Source organism: Gekko japonicus, unplaced genomic scaffold (assembly GCF_001447785.1).
Source record: "Gekko japonicus isolate JY-2015 unplaced genomic scaffold, Gekko_japonicus_V1.1 scaffold501, whole genome shotgun sequence".
NCBI lineage: Eukaryota > Metazoa > Chordata > Lepidosauria > Squamata > Gekkonidae > Gekko > Gekko japonicus.
Window position 1 is genome coordinate 700766 of NW_015175985.1, and position 15215 is coordinate 715980.

Consider the following 15215-nt stretch of genomic DNA (forward strand, 5'->3'; position numbering starts at 1 on the left):
GACGGAATGGAGCCAGTAGCTCTTTTAAAGAAGACTAGCCACTTCTTCCTCCAGGTAAGGTTTTGTTTGCTTGCAGACTTCTTCGGGGAGGGGGGAGCTAAAGAGAGCATGCTAGAGACAGGGGGGGGGGGAGAGTCAGTGCCAGCAATGTTTTCTTCCCAGCTGTTTTTGTCTACAGGCTTCTTCATGGGGGGGGGGATGCTAAAGAGAGCATGCCAGAGAGAGAGAGAGATGGATTCCCTTTTGCATTTCTAACAGATGGGGGGGGGGGTTGAAAGGGAACAAGAGTCCAGCAGCACCTTAAAGACTAATAAAATTTGTGGGAGGGCATGAGCTTTCATGAATCACTGCTCACTTCTTCATATATAGCTGGAATGTGAGTCCATCTGTCCTTATATCTTGGAGAGTAAAGTGATTTCAGGAAACAGTTAAAACAAATATGATTCAATGGGCCCAAAACCTGGGACATAATATTGACTTAGAGCAATGGGATCAGGTGTGGAAGAAAAATATAAAAATTACAAAAGCTATAGCTTACAAAGAAAATGTATATAAAATGTTTTATAGATGGTATGTAACACCAGAGAGACTAGCGAAATATGATAGTAAATGTTCAAATAAGTGTTGGAAATGTGAAAATTTGTGGTGTGGAAATGTGAAAATATGTGGTGGCATTGTGAAAGAAGAAAAAAATATTGGATATGGATTCATCAAACGATTCAAAAAGTATTAGGCACAGCTATACCCTTCTGTCATGATCTGGGCTGTGCTACCAGAGGCCTACTAGGCTCAGAGAGCCTGGCTAGCAGTAGGTGAGGCTAGGCCTACAATTCTCTTTGTTGGTATTAAAGGTGCCACTGGATTAAAATACTGTAAATTTGTAGTATGGATAAACCATTTGATCAGATCACAGTTTGTAATGTGCCAAGCTCTACAAGCTGGGTGTTATGTACTGACTGTATAACGTGAATCACCTAATTCACCTCCTATGTTAAGCTTCAAGCCAGCCAGGGCTCCGTCTGTCCCAAAAAGCTATTGGTCGCTTCGAAACAGCGACCAATCACAAATGAACTATTCCCTGAGCGGGAAGAGCTCTGATTTGCCTTTATCTCTGCAATCTGATTGGTTGTTATTGTATATAGTGGGAGTGGCTATATTAGCCCGGTATGTTTAAAAGGAGCCTAGCTCCAATGATTTACTGTTCTGGTTTCTGAATGCGTTTTGAGTGCTTGTTCGATACTTCCATTAAAGCTGAATCACTTGCTGAAATCACTCTCCGAGTCTTTGTTAGCGCGATCTAACACTGGGTAAATGGGTATTCCAAGCCACATAAGTATAATTTTTGGTGCTAGCCCTAGGATATACCTGCCCATTGATGCAGAATGAAGCATTAAAGATGTTCCATGAAATAGCTTGCCTCTGTTGTGATTAATCCACATCCAGGAGATGCTCCAGCCATGATCATTTTTGCCATCTTAAGGAGGAGTAATGAAAGTCGCGAAGAGTCGGACTCGACTGTGCGACTGAACAACAACAAAACAACAAAATGAAAGCAAGAGGTCAAAAGCTAAAGGTGGGCTGTTTAATTTTCAAGCCAGGCAGACCAGAGGGAAGACTCCTTTCCTCAGGTCCACATGCCAGAGTCTGCCTCCCCCCGCTGGCCAGGTCAGGTCATTGTTTGTGGGTCAGCCGGGCACAGTTAACCCTGAAGGGGCAGAGAACTCTTCTGAAGAGGAATGGGTGTGTGAAGAAGGTCCCAGCCCGCAGCCAGTTATGGACAGCCTGCTAGTGGAAGCTACATTTGTGCCGCCAACCAGCGATTCACAGCCTGATGGCATTTCCCCGGCTGTACAGCCCCATGGTTCAGTATGAGGGAGCACCCACCTCATCCCCTGTCTCCAGAACTGTTGGAGTGTAGATGAAGGAGGGTTCAGCATGAGTTGTTGGAAAGACAGTGGAGTGTGCAATTAGTAGCCCAGCAACACCTGGATCCAGACAGTGAGGATGGGTGTATGCACAGCTGCATGATGCAATCCAGCTGCAAGAGAGGGAGAGAGAGGGAGTCTGGTCATGGAAACAACACATTGCTTTACTCCAGACCTTGCTGCCACTGACCTTGTACCTGACTCATGACTCTGATTTCTGGATTTGCCCATGAACATGTTGCTGCTGCCAAATTACCTACACCACATTCCACCTGGAAGCTAGACACTGATCATGCTGCACCAGCTGTGCCCACAGCTCGTCTCGCTCGTGCACCAGCCTGACTGCCCTGCCCTGCACCTAGTGTGTTCCAGGATACCATCATCAGATTGGCTGGCCAGGGGAAGAAATGCCATGGGCCTGTGCTGCTGTAGGGGCCCCCAGGAGGCCCCAAACTGTGACAGCAGCAGCAAATGGCTGCTTTCCTGTGTCTTGCCCTTCCTCACTACTGTGCTACAAATGAGACCCCAGGTAAATCTGGTGCCTGGGCTTATTGGAATGGAATCCCGGTTTGGACATGGTTCTTATTCTAATCTGAATCACACTTTGTATGAAGTACCATTGAATTTTGTGAGATTTTTAAATTACACACGTTAACATTGGGCAGTTAGAAAGAAATGGTAATATCTTTAGTAACAAAGATGTTGTCCGTCTCCCACTTTATGCACATCTCTAGCACTGGATTAGTAGTGCAATATGCCAGCCCAGTGAAATCTTTGCAGGAGAGGCAGCTCAAGGAAAAAACGATCTTTGCTTGCAGATGAAATAGCAGAGAGACATCTGCTGCTTTGTACATTTGTTTAAGGAACTTTAAAACCACACTTGGCCCTTTTTCATTGAATCCTATAAATTCAGACACCTTGAACAGAACATGCCTGTGTAGTCTTACATGTGACGTTTCACCCAAACCACTTATAAACAACTTGTATTACTTACAAGTTTGTCCCTTCCCTTTAGAATGTTGGCTCAGCTGTGTGTCTCCAGAGCCATCTGCTGCGGGTGAGCTGCTTATCTCAGATATCAGGAGCCCTCTTCTAAATATTATGACCAAATTGGATTCCTAGATTCAACAGCTATCCCATCACACAGAGAATGCACAAAAGCTGATAAACTGTTTATACATTATCAGCTAAATAAATTGGGTTTATCTGGAAGGGCCTACATAAAATCCCTGATCTTAGTGGTGAGGAATTCCACTTAGAATTAGCATTTGCAGGGCAAGCCCCAGTGACGAAGGTTATTCCATGCCCTGCCCAGTGTGTGGAGATCCCCCCAAATCCAGACTCTTCTCTGTATTTGCAAGGAAATATGTAAGTATTGCTCAGCAAAATCAACTAGTGAAGGGATGAATGAGAATCATGGATATATGACGAGGAGAGACCTTGGATAACTTGGGTGAATGGGACAAGCAGAGATAATATGATGTTGGAACACTGGTTTTGATTGAACACCACAGTCAAAGATCAGGTAGAGGGATTTACCAGCAGCAATAGTGTTACCCCTACCAGTGTAGATTTAAGTAGCTGAATTAGTGCCATAGTTTCTAGGGGAATTTAGTTAAATGGTAGGCCTCAGTGAGAGCAAAGTTATTAGCAAGGATCTACTATTAGCCACTCTCAGTCTGGGGCAAGTAATGCACTGTATTCTTTATGCTTGGGGGGAGAAACAGTGGGAGGGTTTCTAGTGTCCTGGCCCCACTGGTGTCAGGTTCTATAGTCAGATCACACCACACAGCGCTTCATAAGAAGTATTCCGTTTATTATTATTCCCAATAAAGGGAGCGGTGGCGCAGGTGGTTAAACGCCTGCATGTAACATCTACAAACAGCTGCTACAGCTGTTCGATTCCCGCCGCGGCCAGAGTGAGCACCTGGCCCCAGTCCCAGCTCCCGCTAACCCAGCGGTTCGAAAGCACGATGTAACATCAAAAAATGTGCGAGTAGATCAATGGGTACCTACCTTAGATGGTAGGGGGCACCCTCCCCCCGTCGAGGGGGGTCTGTGGAATTGCGACGACGAGTGGTGAAGCGGCGAGCGGCGGAAAAAATGGCGACTGAGGCGCAACATCTACGAGGGTCTGGACATTGGTGGAAGGCGGAGCCAGGAAGACGCTGGTAGCGTGGAAGGCGCAGGCGCGGCGGAGCCTCAATGGACGGAGCCGGAACCGCACCAGAAGCGCGCCGAGCACCAGAAAGGCCCGCTGACCCGCCACCAGAAAGATCACGGACAGAAGGAGAAAGAGGCCAGAAGAAGCCGAGCCAATGAGCCATTCCAGAAAAGAAGAAAGATTGAATAACATCCCTCCACTGGGTGCTGTTAGGACAGTCTCCACCCCAGCATATATGTGGCCATAGGTAAGGGATAACGGTTAACTGTAAGCCGCTCAGAGACCCCCTGGGGGGTTCGAGCGGGGTAGCAAGTTGAAAGATAAATAAATAAATAAATAAATAAAATAAATAACTATGACACGTGAACGGTTTTTGTCAGGAATGGCCCAAAGCAGCAAGACACCCAAAGTTATAGTAGTTTCAAAACACCCCCCATTACAAGCAGAAGCCAATAAGCATTGTGCATGGTACGCGCGCGGGGGAGAAAAGTGGCTGGGCGAAGAAAGGAGCTGTTTGTTCCCAGCAGGCCAGGAGCAGCTGGAACCCCAAGGTCAGAAAAGCATACACAGACAACAACCCAGACAGGAGACATCGTTACTGTACCCAGAAGGAGGATCACCCTCACACATTCCAAAGAAATGGCAGTGTTAACTGACAACTGGTGGACCTCCTGATGGCACCAGATATTTTTGGCCATTGTGTGACAGACTGTTGGACTGGATGGGCCATTGGCTTGATCCAACATTGGCTTTTTTATGTTCTTACTACCTATATTTACACGGATCTTGCCCTTTAAAACAGCTTTCAATAATGAGTCTGTTTCTTAACCAAAAGGGCTGTTTTTATTAACACAAGAAATCCTAATAAAATGCACACATACAGAAATAAAACACACGTTAAAACATACACATAAGTACTGGAAATACAGAGGTGAGTAGGAATAATGGGAAGCTGTTGGGAGTTACGATGCATGGGTCATTTCGTAGAAAAAGAGATTTTAAAAATAAACTTTATTAATTATAAAAAACAACCATCAATAAGTAAGAAATATAGCAAAGTTTCAAAATTTCAGTAATACTATTCCTACAAAATTTAAATAATAATAATAATATATCTACTATATCAATCATCAATAATACCAATTTAACAAGGAACCAAATATCACCTCAGTAGACCTTTCCCCCCTATTATTTTCAGTAAAGGAGTAAAATACTAAATTATTATAAATTCAACATAACATTGTAATCTTTTCTAATCGGCAGGATGTTATTCTTTTTGAAATAATTTAATATAGGTTTCCACATTTCATCATACCCATTATTATAAGTATTCTTGGTATTATCATCAAAAAAGGGATTATCCATTATTCTTCCCATGACATATAGTTCCCAAAGTTTATTATACCAAGCTGTTAAAGTTGGCACCTGTGGGGCCTTCCAACATTTTTGCAATAGTCAATCTTGCAGCCGCAAACATTATTGACAAAATTGTTTTCTGCTCTTTCTTTATTGAGGAAGTCATCCATATATCAAATAAAGATATATTCAAAGTAAATGGAAGTGAAAGCCTAAATATAGATATCGAAATTTCCTGTATTTCCTTCCAAAACTTTGTATTGATGGACACATATGGTACTGAGTACCCTTAGATTTACAGCCTCTCCAACAATTCAGACTATATGATTTTGTAATTTTATTAATTTTAGAAGGGCATAAATACCACTGAGATATCATCTTATAATATTGTGTCCTAATATTCTATATTTTAGATGAATTGGCTGAAGACATCCATATATTATCTCAGTTCAAATCCTCTGGTATTTCTCGTTGCCAACGGTTAACATATGCTGGAGGGAAAGGATAGAATATTTCTATTAAAAATTATACAATTTTGAAAGTAATCCTTTCCAATTTTTCCTGTTCCCTTATAATAAGATCAAGCTGCATTAATTGCTGCTCAAAGACACATTTTAAATAGAGAGGATATAAAATATTGCATTTGGAGGTATAAGTACCAATTCATTGTATCTCCCAATTTCTCTTCTGCCTGCATTTTAGTAATTATTTTCCCATCATGAACTCACTCCTGTATGATATCCAGTCCCTTAATTTCCCAAGGATGTGAAGGCTTGGCAAGTAGAAATTGTGAAAACCAAGTTTGATTTAGTCTACTAGCCATAGGAGAAATATAAGGTGCAATATGTTTCCTTAACTTATCCCAGATTTGTAAGGTGTTTTGCAAAAATGGGTTTGCTGGGATTGTATAAGATCTTTTGTTATATTTCATCCAAAAAGTACCTCTTAATGAAAGAGGATTAGCATATTCTTGTTCGATCAAAATCCAATTTTCCCTTGGGTTTGTTCTTAATATTTTTACCATTTGAGACACATTTGAGGCATAATAATAAACTCTTAAATTAGGAATCTGGAGACCACCCTTGTTTTTTTTATTTACATAAAGTTGGAAAATGATGCGTGGTTTTGAATTCACCCATATAAATTGATTTAATAATCATTGCCACTTATTTAACTGAGACTCAGACAATTCAATGGGGCTATTATGAAATAAATATAAAAATTTTGGTAAAACAAAACTCTTAAGAATTGAAATCCTCTCTTGCCATGAAAATGATTGTTTATTTCATTTTTGTATTTGTGAAACTGTTTCTATATAGAGTTCATTGTAATTATATTTTACTCAATTGGAAATAGAAATATTTTTTGGAATTGTAATTCCTAGGTATCTCCAGCTCTCTTCTACCAAAGTATATTGATAGGAAGTTCTAAGTAACGTTTCAGTGTCTCTGGAAAGATTAATAGGGTGCAACATAGTTTTTTGTGCGTTGATTTTAAGGCCTGAGATTTCCCCAAATAATTGTAACTTCTTCTCTATAACTCCCAAGGACTTTATCGGTGATGTAACATATATCACAACAACAGCAGCAAAAAGAAAGATTTTATGCTCTTCCTTGCCAACGGATACTCATTTAATTGAGGAGTTCAGCCTTATTACCCCGGCTAGTGGTTCCATAATAATAGCGAAAAGTAAAGGTGACAAGGAGCAACCCTGATGGGTTCCTCTTTTAATAGATATTAATTGGGAGTAGTGATTATTTAATTTGAACCTTTGGATTATCATACAAGGCCAATATGGCATTGAGGAATTTACCTCCACAGCCTATGTTTTCAAATAGGTCCTTAATATAATCTTTTTCAACCGAGTTGAAGGCTTTCTCCATATCAATGGAAAGTAACACTGCTTCTTGTTTCATCTCTGTACAATGGTTTAGAATGTTAAGGGTTCATCTGATGTTATCTGATGTATTCCTACTGGGGATAAACCCTGTTTGGTCATTTCGAATCCACTTATCAATTATTGTTTTTAAACGATTGACAAGCACAGCTGCAAAGTTCTTCTTTTTTTAGCCCCCCGGAGGGAATTTTTTATTGCATTTTTTAATGGACTACAAACTACAATGAAAAAATAGGGAGGGGTAGCTACATCTAGGAAGAAAAGAAAGAAAACCACTAATAACTAAACCCCCAAGAATAGGAGATCATAACAACAGTTTATGTAATTTTAATCTAAAGTTGCTAATATCTCATTGAACATAGTCGGTTATGCTAAATTATTTATCTTTTTAATCTATTAATTTAACTGTTTAAAGAGAACCTCAAGAGAATCATCGATAATAAAGAAAAATTTTAAGGCACAATTCAGAGTCCTTCAGCCTTCATTTTGTTTTATCTTTTCTAATCCTCAATTGGTATGAACGTTTGGGGGTGGCCGCCCCCATTTCAGAAGCAGAATCCTCGTCAGAAGACACCAAGTCCAATTTACCACTGGATTTTGTCACCTTCTTCCTTGGCGACCTTGGCTGTCTCTCCCAGTTGCAATCTCAGGAACTCACGTGCTTTGTAGAGAGAGTCAATCTATTCTTTTTTATTGTGTAGTTTGAAAATGACGTATTCTGGAATTACCCATCTATGGGCAATGCTGTTTGTTTGAAGAAAAAGGATTAAATCTTTATATTTCTTCCTCTTTTGTCTTATTTCAAATGGAATGTCTTTTGGAATCCTGATGGTGTTGTCCCCCATTTTCAAGGGTACTCCAGTAGTTGCTTTCAAGATTAAGTCCCTCACATGTCTCTTTGAGAATCGAAGCACTATCTCCCCAGGCAGATTATTTTTCTTGATGTATACAGAATAGGCCCTGTAGACCACATCCATTTAGCTTGCAATGTAATCCTCTTTCAAATCTGTAACTAGGGCTAATGCTTCACTCAAGAGTTGCTTTAGATTCTTGCCTTTTAATTCTGGGACTCCTTGGAACCAGAGGATCAAATTTGCTTTTTCCATTTGCAGCTGTAAAAGTTGAGATTCTTCTGAAGCTTGCTTTCCCCCCAGCTTTTGCACCTTTTAATTGATTTTTTTTGTGTTAGCCTCTATTTCCTTCACCTTCTCAGCTGTTTGCTCCATCGTTTTTGCAGTTTCAGTCAATTGGAGATGCTGAGTTGCAAGGTTCTGATTTAAAGTTGTCAGCTGTTGATTCACGTTGGTCATCTGGTCCAGCAGAGGGTGCAAGGTGTCTGGCAACATTTTGGAGAACTCAGTGACCTCTTCTGGTCGAGGGCTCATGCTCCCCGCTAGTTTTACTTTGGCTAGTTTGTCTTTCTCCATCTTCTTCCCTGCCATCTTTATGGATTGTTTACTTTTTAAAAAACTTGCTAAAGGCTCTGAAATTCACCCATACACCTGTCAGTGCTCTGGTAAGTCTCTCAAAACATATTTAAATGCTTTTACTTCCGTTCCCGCCTTGGTATATCATTTTTTAATTCATGTGTATGGGAGGGCCCCCTCCCCCGCTCGCTTTTCTCACCATTCCCGGGGGGAAGCTTTCTTTTAAAATTCTCATCATTCGCTTTAACCTGACTCACTGTTAATTGTTGGTCACATGACCTCACTCAGAGCACGTTTCAACCGCTCGATCTCCGACGCTTTTCTCGGTCAGCAGCTCTGGTTCCATACGGACACTCAGCGGCAGAACCATCGGGGTGGAGGAGTGCCTCAATTCCCCAAGGCTCCGGGGGGGTGGCAACCTGTCACCCCCCTCCTATCCGCTGGTGCGCAGATCACATCCTTGGGAGGTCTGAGAGATGCGTCCGCCAGCATGTCGCCATAAACTGGAAGTTCTGCTGCAAACTTCTTATAAGGGAGCGGTGGCGCAGGCAGTTAAATACCTGCTATAACAACAATGAACAGCCATTACGGCTGTTCGAGACCCACCGTGGCCGGGGTGAGCTCCCGGCCCTAGTCCCAGCTCCCGTCCACCCAGTGGTTCGAAAGCATGTAAAACGCAAGTAGATAAAATGGGTACCTGCCCTACATGGCAGGGGGCACCCCTCCTCCTTACGAGGACATGTGGCAGGAGCGGCAGTGGCAATGGCAGTGGTGGCAGCAGAGTTGGCCCTGGCGACCTGGCGTGCGCGAGGCTGGATGGAGGCGGAGTCGTGGTGTGTGGTGGCGATGCTGCGTGGTGGAGCCTGCGGGACGGAACCAGAGCTGCGGATGATGCGTTGCTGAGCACTGGGTGAAGCCCACCGGAAGGAGCCGTGGTTTAAGACCTGCTCCAGGTGCCAGGAAGTGAAGCACCAAAGAGCTGCCAGGGACTCAACAATGAGCCGAGCCAGGAACTGCATAACAACTGAGCCTGCAGCTGGGGTGCTGGTAGGTTATCACCCCCCATACAAATAATGTGGCCCTAGTTAGGGATAAACAGCTGTGTAAACTGCTCAGAGACCCTCCGGGGTCAGGGCGGTATATAAGTCGAAAATTAAATAATTTTTTTTAAATTCTGAATTTAGAAGTGAAATTGGTTGAAAATTTGAAGGAGTATTGTTAAGCTTACCTTGTTTTGGAATCACTACAATTACTGCCACATTCCACGATGGAGGCATAACTCCTTGTTGCATAATAAAATTGGGTCAAAGGTTTTATTAAAACAGAACTCTTTATAAAATTCTGCAGGAAATCCATCCATTCCAGGAGAAGTATTGGGTTTAAGTGACTTGATGACATCTTCAATTTCTTTTTCTGTTATTTGTGCTTCTAAGGTCTCTATATCTTTCGAATTCAATTTGGGCATCAAGTTCTCGTTTTTAATTTTTTATATATATATTATCAATATTCGGATATATTGTATTATAAAGTTTCAAATAAAATTCCGAATTTTTTTTTATTAAAGAATTGGAAGAAACATATACTTGCCCTTCATTATCTTTAAGTTCACTCATTAACAATGCCTGCTATTGTCATTTGGCATCTGAAATCACTTCACTCTCCAAGATATAAGGACAGATGGACTCACATTCCAGCTGTATATGAAGAAGTGAGCAGTGATTCATGAAAGCTCATGCCCTGCCACAAATTTTGTTAGTCTTTAAGGTGCTGCTGGACTCTTGTTCCCTTTCACTAATAAGGAATGAAAGATGTACTGTTAGGTCCCCCCCTCCATCTGTTAGAAATGCAAAAGGGAATCCATCTCTCTCTCTCTGGCATGCCCCCCCCCCCCGAAGAAGTCTGTAGGCAAAAACAGCTGGGAAGAAAACATTGCTGGCACTGACTCTCACCCCCCCTCTGTCTCTAGCATGCTTTCTTTAGCTCCCCCCTCCCCGAAGAAGTCTGCAAGCAAACAAAACCTTACCTGGAGAAAGAAGTTGCTAGTCTTCTTTAAAAGAGCTACTGGCTCCATTCCCCCCCCCCGCTGCTTCCCTCCCTCCCCAGAGGCGGAGGGGAGGAGCCCTCAGCCAATCAAAGGAAAGCTTGTGTTCTCTCCTCTCCCAAGCAGGAAATAGGAGACACTGGAGGGAGGAAGCTGTGATGCCAGAGGAGAAATACAGAGCCCAGGGGAGGAGCAAAGGGAAGGAAGAGCATGTGTGTGTGTTTGCTTGCAAGGGAGGAGGGGAAATGTTGCTACTCCTTGAACACCGTTCCTGCTTGTTCCGGCTCGAAATGACCCCTGTAATAACCTATCCAGATGTGTAGAAGTCCATAGAAGAGAGGCTGTGAAGATGGAAGGAACCCAAACAAATTTCGGGGTGCAATGCCAGTAGGCACCTGGGGCAGACACACAGAGACTGAGCTCTGAATGCTATTCTTTAGGAAAATTGTGTCCCGAGGCAGTCTGACATTTGTGCCTCAAAGTAATACCAAAAATGGCTTTCCCAGGATAAACAAAGACCTGGAAAACTTATGACAGTTTGCATGAGAGTTGAGGTCCAATATAAACTATGGTGTTAACGTGCTTCTGATAAGATTAGCTAGAGGTGTCTGTCAATAGCTGAATAGCATTCCCAGGAATAGACAAAAGAGACTGGAGGTTTGGGTTCCTGATTGCATCCTCTGATGGTTCAAAGGGCTGATGGATAGCTAGTTTAAACTAATCAAAAAGAAGCAATGCTTCTTGATGAGCCACCTGGGTTTGGGGTGTGGAAAAGGAGGAGAAGTCAGGAGTTTTTGTTATAAAGGAGATATGGGGAGGAAGGATGAGGTGAGATTGATAGGATTAGTGATCAAGGTTGAAAAGAAGTAGCTCTGGGGTGAGGCAAGTCCATTGTCTGGGGTATGTAGATGTCAGCAGGGTGAAGGGAAATTGCAGCTGTCAAACCAAGATCAAACCAGTTCTGGCATCCATCTTTGTGTCCACTCATGTCAAGATGCCAGTATATAGACTCCCGGGGCACCCCAATGGGGTCCATTGCTGGTTGAAGTGACCCCTCCTGAGAGACAGGTGGTCTGCATGCTTACAATAGGGATGAAAGTAGAGATCAAGGAAAAGTCTTGGGGAGGAACTTGGCTAGAATTATTAACAGCTGTTGATTGGAATTAAATGGAACCTCCATGCTTACAAGCAGTAGAGTTGCTAACAGTCTGAGGGGGATTACCAAAGAAGGTCATGAGTGACCGTGGCTCACAATTCATTGCCAAATTTTGAAAGGAGCTCATGCAGCTCCTGGGTGTTGAGTGTGGGTTGAGTAGTAGCTACCATCCCAAGACAGATCGGCAGACTGAACGGACTAACCAAGTCCTGGAGCAGGTGTTACAGTGTTATGTGAACAATTAACAGGATAATTGGGTGTCCTTACTGCCCTTTGCAAATACAGCTACAATAACTCAATTCACAGTTCAATTGGTATGAGCCCCTTCAAAGCAGTACATGGATATGAAGGAGGGCCTCTTCCTATGGTTGATCTGACCAAACCTATTACTGGTGATGCACAACTATGGGGGTCCAATGTCACAAAAAACTGGGAGGTGCTCCAAGAGACTTTACAGAAAGCAAAATGAGACTATAAGAAATTTGCTGATGGAAAAAGATGCCCAGAGTGGGATCTTGCCCCAGGAGACTCCGTGTACATTTCCACCAAACACATAAAGGGACTGCAACCTTGATGGAAGTTGGGGTGGAAATATGTAGGACCCTTTAAGGTAGTGCATGTCATCAACAAAGTGGCTGTTTAACTTGACCTCCCTAAATCTTTGCGTTCTCTGCATCCTGTGTTTCACTATAGACTCCTGAAACAGGACCCAGGCCCTTCGCCCTGGGCACACAAGCCTCCAGCTCTGCCTCCTCTTCTGATCGATGGGGAACCCCACCATGTTGTTGAGGAGATCTTGGACTCCTGCTTGTCTTGTAGACAGTTACAGTATCTGATTAAATGGAAAGACTGTGGTCCTGAAGAAAATGAATGGGTTGCATCTAAGCATTTCTGGGGCCCCACCCTTCTGCAAAGGTTTGACAAGTTGTATCCCGACAAACCGGGGGGAGGGTGAGTTTAAGGGGGGCGGTATGTCAGGATCAGACCCCTTTTCCTGATCAATGCCTGTGACTTTATTGCCTTGTACTGCTAACGCTTACTTTCACTTTTGTAAACCCTGCCCGCTGTGCACATCTGCCCGCTTGCTTGTTACCTTATCAGTCCTCCCTGACATTTCTGAGGGGGGGGGGAGTGTGAGAATGAGTGCCTGGTGTTGTGCAGAGGCGCCGCTCGTAATTTTTCCAAAACTACCCCCATACGGTTCACAGGTTCCAGCTGGACCATTAACCTTGGGAGCAATAAGACTTGAGACATGGCTAGTTAGGTCGTATATTCTTTCATGACCTGTAGTAAGCCTGTGCGTGTGTGACGTATGGCTGAGGGGGTGGAACCCATTCCCCAGTTACTGACCCTGTGCTATTGCTTGTTAGTTCTGACAAAGGTGTTAAACTTACCAGAAGTCCAAATCTTACCAATAAACCTTATTAAGGAATATTGCGTGAAGAGTGGTTCCTCTGGGGTCTCACATGCCTGGACAAACACTTGTCAGGGATGCTGTAGGCTGATCCTGCATTGAGCAGGGGGTTGGACTAGATGGCCGGTATGGCCCCTTCCAACTCTGTGATTCTATGAAATCTGTATGAAGTAGGGTTGCCAGGTCATCAGCATGTATGTGTGGGGTAGGGTTGCCAGCTCCAGGTTGGGAAAATCCTAAAGATTGGGGGTCGAGCCTGGGGAGGACAGGGACTTCAGTGAGGCACAATGCCATAGAGTACACCCTCCAAAGCGTCCATTTTCTCCATGGGAACTAATCTGTATTCTGGAGGTAAACTAAAACTATAATTCTAGGAGATCTCCGGGTCTCAGAAGTACTGTGTGTGGCAGCTGTATGTTGATTGCATAACCAAGCTTGAGCAATATGGTGTTGTGCAATCCCTATGGATTGGATCCACTACAGTGTTAATGAGGGCAAATGGACTTGCACCCACACAGCCTGACTTTCTCAGTTCTCCTCTCACATAGCAGCCCAGAAAGCCCCTTGAAATCCTTATGAGGGAGAGATGATGCCCAGGAACAGGATTACATTTTGAGCTGCTGGGGGGCAGCTGAAAAAGTTGCCCTCTGCAGGTGGAAACCTTTGTGCCCATGGAAATGCTGTGCTGAATTTAACCCTATATTAGTGACTGCAGTGTGTTAGGACCAGTAGTGATATGAGGGTCTTTAAAGAGCCTAATGCTGCTGCAGTCAAAGCTTCAGATATCTCAGAAACATCTTGCATACTGTAGGACATGAGACAGTATGACACTTCCACGCTGGATCCCTTCCAGTCTGGCTTCCGTCCTGGTCATGGGACGGAGACAGCACTGGTTGCCCTCAAAGATGACCTCTGGAGGCATCTCGATTGGGGCAGGACAGTGGTGCTGCTGCTGTTAGACCTGTCAGCGGCGTTCGACATGGTCGACCATCAGCTGCTTGCCCACCGCCTCGCCGCCGTGGGGATTCGGGGGCTGGCCTTGCAATGACTTGTCTTCTTTCTCCAGGGTCGGGGAAAAAGGGTGGCACTTGGAGAGGAGATGTCCCAAAGGCACCCACTAGTTTGTGGTGTGCCCCAAGGGGCAGTGCTCTCCCCAATGCTATTTAACATCTATATGCGCCGCCTTGCCCAGATTGCCCGGAGGCATGGGCTTCGGTGTCATCAAAATGCAGATGGCACCCAGCTCTAACTGATTTTGGGCGGTCAGTCTGCCTCTACCCCGGAAGATCTGGACCAGGCGTTGCAGGACATGGCGGAATGGCTTAGGTTGAGTCGACTGAAATTGAATCTGACAAAGACGGAGGTCCTTTGCCTGATTCAGAGTGGCTTCGGGTTAGGGGTACCTCTTCTGGCCTTCAGTGGGGCGCCACTGGTGCCAGCGCCGAGGGTCAGGAGCTTGGGAGTGCTCCTGGATGCTTCCTTGACAATGGAGGCCCAGGTATCAGCCACTGCCATGGCAGCCTTTTACCACCTTCGGCTGATTAGGCAGTTGGTCCCCTTCCTCGAACGCAATGATCTGGCTTCAGTGATCCATGTTATGGTCACCTCGAGGCTAGGCGACTGTAATTGTCTCTATATGGGGCTGCCCTTGGGGCAACTCCAGAAGCTGCAGCTGGTGCAAAGCGCAGCAGCCAGGCTGCTGATGGGCCTCCTCAGGTGGGAGTACATTCAGCCTGTGCTGAAGTCATTGCACTGGCTTCCAATAGCGTTCCAGATTCGCTTCAAGGTGCTGGTTTTGACCTTTGAAGCCCTTAATGGTCAGGGGCCTGCCTACC